Consider the following 6,000-nt stretch of genomic DNA (forward strand, 5'->3'; position numbering starts at 1 on the left):
TGCTCTGATATGGAACGGAATCCAAAGGCAAAAGGTGTTGCAGCATTTTCAAAGGCTCATGTTTTGACTGTTGAGATTTTGGAGTGGCTTGTTTGCAAAAAAGTAAAAATAGTTGACCATCAGTTTCAAAACATTTTCCACCGTGTTGATGTTTCTGTATAACATAACTCGGAAAAGCAAATTAATCCCTGACACGTCAAATGGGAATATATTTGGCCAAATGGGAACAAAATAGAACAAATAGTATTTTGCAGTAAGAGTTTCCGGACCTGCTTAATGACTGAACATGCAACATCTGCAGCTACCTTCCCCACTTTTAAAAAGCAGTTAGCTATAAAACTTCCTTTCTTCCAAAAAACCTATTTGCTATTAACAGCTCAGCTAACAAACATACACTCACTAAATAGTGAGGGATAGGGTCAGAGGCCACTCTTATGACCCACCATAAAATTTGCTCTTGCTACAGCATGTAAATCTGCACCTAAGCAGGTAAATCAAGAGCTCCTTCAGGGGCTACACAACAACATTGCCAATTGCCTTAGATAGCTAAATAAGTATTTGCTGACAGATAAGCTTAGTATTTAGGCTGTTTCCAGCTTAGTATTTAGGTTGTTTCCAGCTATATTCAAGGAAATAAAATGGGCATCTTTATTTGAGAGACTCTAGTCGGAAAGTGAGGTCTATGGGGTTAATATACATGCTAGATCCAAAGTTCAAAGATGTTTTTGAGGTACATCACCATCAGGCTGCCTATACTCACTGTATGTCTGTAAACAGTTCTGGGTCCTTTATGGGGGATGTCTGCTGGACATACAGTCTGTGATTACTCTGCACCCAAACAAACACCTTTGTATCTTTGCACCATTTCCAGACATGGCAGATTTCCCCGTTACTGCTTAAACCCTTTGCCTTCAGTAGGTGCTCACAGGCCTCAAGAAACCCTTTTTTTCTTTTTCTTTTTTTTTAAACCACCTGTTCAGAGCCCATTATGGAATAAATTCCACACTGAAAGCCCAAATGAGCACTAAACACATCATGTATGTCCACAGTAGAATTCTCCCTCCTCAGGGTCTCTCATCTGTGGAACCATTTGAATTAACCAAAATCCTCCCAAAGCAAATCATCATTTCTGCACACGGGATTCCAGGCCATTCATTTATATAACAAACTTAGTCACTGTTATGTGTCACCCTCCAAAGCATGTCCAGGTTTAGATTTGCTTTTCTGCCCCTTGCTGTAGACTGATAAGAGGTCAACAATGAACAAAACACAATGTTGCCCTGAGCGGTCATTTTTAGTTGACAACCCATTTAAATGCTGTAGAAAGTTTACATTATTTTGTCACATGAAATATTTTGGACTTGTGGAAGTTAAATTCCTTCTATCACTTTCACTTGTATTTCTCAATTCTGTAACTGTCTGAGAATTTTCTTATATACTGTTTTTTCTGTGACTACACCAGGACTTCTCAGTCGTAAAGTTTTCAGCTGAGAAGCAAATATGTTTCTTTTTCAAATCTGAAACCAACCAATCCAGAATATTGTAAAACAATAGAAACAAAAGCATATCTACTGAAAAATCTCCCCCAACATATGCACAAATAACTGAATCCCTATAGATCTCTCTACAAAATGTCACTGGTCATAGATCATCCACCACGATTTCAATGTTGTTTTACTGGTTTTATATAAAAGACAGATAGTGAGTGATATGCCATTAAGACTTTGAGTCTTTATGGTCTGTTTATTTAAGGAAGAGGTAAACCAGTTGACACATACAAATAAACTAGTGATTAAAGAACTTTCTCAGGAAGCACTGGAGGTGGATTTTAGGCTCTTGACAGTCAAAAAGGACTTAAAGGGTTTCTTCCACTTACCTGAACTGCCAGGCTACAGAACAGTTTTCAGACCCCTTTTGTCCTTCCCAGTAAAGCTAGATTAGCAAAGGGCCTGATGAAAGGAAGGACTAGTTAGTGTCCAGTCTAGTAACTGAATCCTCCACTTCCTTGACCTCAGCCCTATAAATTAGGCAAGACACAGGAAGTAAAAAACAAATAGTCTTTGGAGCTTTTAATCATCAATCCCCTTCAAGTGAGCATACTCCCACAGGATAGCCCTGAATCTGAATGAATGGAATCATCTCATTACACCTGTCTGTGGATGCCTGCAGTGAAGGTACTTCTGTGCTCATCAGTCAAGGCTCCTTTTGTTATCAGTGGAAAGAAAAGGTACTTTAATTTGCAATTCATCTGGCTTATTTGGGGATATCTACTTTAGAATAAGATGAATAATGCTCTGAAAGCATCTCTGGCTCCATTTACTACAAGAAAAGCCTGGGTGAGTAGGTTAGATGCAGCACTGGGATGAAAACAGACAGACACTTCTAAAAGAGCATCCTTTCTATCCTGAGAATGGGAACATTGAAAACATAAGACTGAATTGCCCTTTATCAGTGCTGAGTTATATGCAACAGGGAAACTAAAAACACTTACATCAAAGGCTTAATGCTTAGATATCCGTAGTTATTAATAATTTCTATCTGCTACAAAGTGGCAATAATAGCACTTAATCTTTGAAGAAGCCAAGATGTTAGAAATTCTGAAATGCCCTGAAATTACAGTAGTCAAAGTCCATATTTTTAAAGAGAAGCAAAAATATTTTGGATGAGTAGCTGATGAAATACAGTGAAAGACTGAATTTCATATTTTTGTTCCTAATTTGGGTTTTCTTTACAGAAGTCATTATTAGATGGTACACCATATCTGAATTTTTGCCCATTACGCACCACAACAGCACAACCACCAATAAACTATGTTCAGTATGGAATGGGACAGTCTACTGCACCAACACAGACCTTGTAATAGATACTTTTCCAAGATATAAATACACATATGTATATGATATGTATATGTATTTTGAATTATGTGGAAGCCTTGTTATATTTCACATGAATATTTCACTAGATAAAATGCTCAAAGTTGTCAACATGAGACAGCCATGGACACTTAAAGTGTTCAAGCTATTTGTAAATTTGCATTTGTAAATTTGTAAGCTTTCTGAATACTTGAAATATAGTTTCTGACAGTGAATTTCAATAGTTTAAATACTATGTACAACATTGATATGAATGTTTCTAAAGGTTTAGATCCTCATATTAAAAGCATTTGATTTTTTAAAATATTATAGCTTCTTTGGTAAGCACTTTATTTACAAAGCATTGAAGCTTAGAACCTATGACATAGGTCTCTTCCCATGCCAGATGACTGTGAATGTGAGATGACCTTGGGACCACCCAGTTTCAAGGTCTGGCAGCAGTTCAAAGTGTGCTTAATTCTTTAATGGTGTTCAATCTGACATCAGTTCTTCAGGACACTTTCCCTATTTCTGAATCAACAGCAAAGGAAACACAGTGGGTTGTAACTCCTTTGATAGTATTCTGTAGAAAGGTACCTTGCTGCCAGACATAACTCTGCTGGGTAGATTATAATGTACACCTGTAACTGAAGCTGTAATATTCAGAGGTTGAAACCTGCAAATGCTGTTCAGGAAAGACTGTCTATCTTCTCTATCTTCTATCTTCTCTAGCACAATTTGTGATACAGCCTTACCTCAGATAATTGAGTTTTCTGCATCCTTTTGCAAGTCATGGCATAATTTTACCAATAGGACAAGGACAAAATAAAGGGAATTTTAATAGTGACAGCTACAGTTACAGGATATTTGAAATGCTTTATGGGAAAGTAGTAGGAGAAGAAATTATGTATCCCTTGCCAGACAGGAGCATGGGCTAAAACATAGAATATAGTATCATTGAGGAGTGTAAATGATTTGTCAAGGAAAAAGAAGGGTTAATTACTAATAATAAGTATAGATTAAAAACCTGAAGGAAAAGGTCCTAAATGCAACATACTTCCTGTGAAATAATCTACCAAGATGTAGAGTGAGATGACCTTCACTTAGGTTATTGAAAGGGTTATATTCTAAACCTACAGAAGGAAAAAAACCACTAAACACTAGGGATAAATTAATAGTTATAAGTAGGAATGATACATACATATGATGTGAGCATTTATGATACTTCGTAATATATCACATGGTCACTGTCACTGTTCAGGGCCACCCAGACAGGAGATGTGGTAGCAATGGCTAAGGCTGTCATCTACAAGAGGCAGTCTGTGCAACTTGGGCAGTGTAAATATTTCAGTAGCAACTGAATTTTTAGGTTCAATAAAAGGTAAATCAATCATGATATGTAGACTATGTACTGATGGGTTTGATGGGTTATTAAATAATAAATAAAATGGGGAGAGGGTGGACCTGTTTAGGAAAAGAATATTGCACAAGTCTTAGGGGAGTTAAGAGATCCTACCACCAGGAGTTTTTTTTGTTTGTTGTTTTTGTGGTTTGTTTGTTTTTGTTTGTTTAGGTGTTTTTTTTCTTTTTATGTCTCTTATTTTATTCAGTATGCCGTAATAGTTTTGGGCTTGGTTTGGGGTCTACAGAAGTGTTTAGTATCTCAGTTTCCGTAGAAATAAATGCAGTTTAAACTTGTAAATGCGTTTATAGGTTCAGTCTTTGGTCCCCACATTTTTCCAGTGCCTAACCCTGTGAAGAGCCCAGCAGCCTACTTATCAGGCAAGAGTCAGAAAACTGTAGGAAAAACATAGAACCAAAAAGGATGTCAATTGGTCAAGTAGTCCACCTTCCTGCCCTAGGGCGGGATTAACTCAACCTAGACCAAATACCTAGTTGTCTAATACAACAAAGGAGATTGCCTGGGGAGGCCATGCAATCTCTGCTAGTCAATCATCAATAGAGACAATGCAGATGAAAACTTCTTACTCTACCTTGGAGCAACCATGCACACAAGGTGCACTCAAGGAAGGACAAGCTAAATCCAGGAAGATCTTGAATGATACAGTCTGAAGGCTGAGATGTCAGTGAAACTCTCTGTGATGAAAACAGATCCACCTGATGTGGCACTGGAAAGACTGCAGCAATTCAGAAGGCTAAAACATACACTCTTCAAGGACACTTCTTTACATAAGAAACCAAGGCAAAAAGAGTGTTCTTTTCCATCCCTCTCTTTTCAAATAGTCAATCCATCTGAAAACGAGTTAATGGAAGATGTGCTGCTTTAGGAGTGGCTTCTATAATGTTCTGGCTTTCTATGTGTGCATGAAGGATCAATGTCGCCATCTAACTCCCTGTGTTAGTAGCTCTGTTATGACTTGTTTCAAGAGAATGCAATTTTACTATTGCATTTTTCAAGTATGACAACACTCTGCTCAAAGGTGTCTCAGTTTACAGCGGTTTTAAATATTTTACCATTGGTTGCAAGAGGCCTTAATTGGACTTTAGATTAATCAGAATATATCTGTGTTAGCACCAGCTGAACTGTTTTACTGTATTTAGTTAATTGCTGTTCCTAGTTATTGGTACATTTTCCCAGTTGCTGCATTTCATACCCACTCTCATTGTTATCCAAACATGACTAACAAGGCAATAAACAATGTGGCTTTCTCTTCAAAAGTGTACTCCTTGGATGGTTCTGAGCAGGTGTCTTGTATTAATAAGGGGGTTTGCATAGAAAAAAACACAAACAGTGATGAAGTACAATATCTGAAGATGAAAAAGAAATAGAGCACATAACAAATGAAGCCTGTTTCATTTAAAACATTACTTTTATAAGCGGTAGATATACAGGACCCACTTTATACATGGAGTTAGATTCATTAGCAAGCACAATTTTCTTACTTTTTCCTTCAAATTCTAAATGCATTTGTCTGTATTAGTGTTTCCCACTGAAAAAAACAACCCTAGAGATAGAAGAGTAAACAAAGGTTTCCTAATCTTGCTAAGCTTCAGTGCAAATATGTGGTTCAAGCTGTATTCCAGAAGTGCTGTTTAAGGCTTTTAGATGCATATCTTAGCAATTCTTGTTAAACTCTTGCATTACATGCCAACTAAACAATGACATCCTGCTTTTTGACTGGAGGGG

The sequence above is a fragment of the Myiozetetes cayanensis genome, unplaced genomic scaffold, assembly GCF_022539395.1.
Source record: "Myiozetetes cayanensis isolate MyiCay16 unplaced genomic scaffold, myiCay2020 scf5-8, whole genome shotgun sequence".
In the NCBI taxonomy this organism is placed as follows: Eukaryota; Metazoa; Chordata; class Aves; order Passeriformes; family Tyrannidae; genus Myiozetetes; species Myiozetetes cayanensis.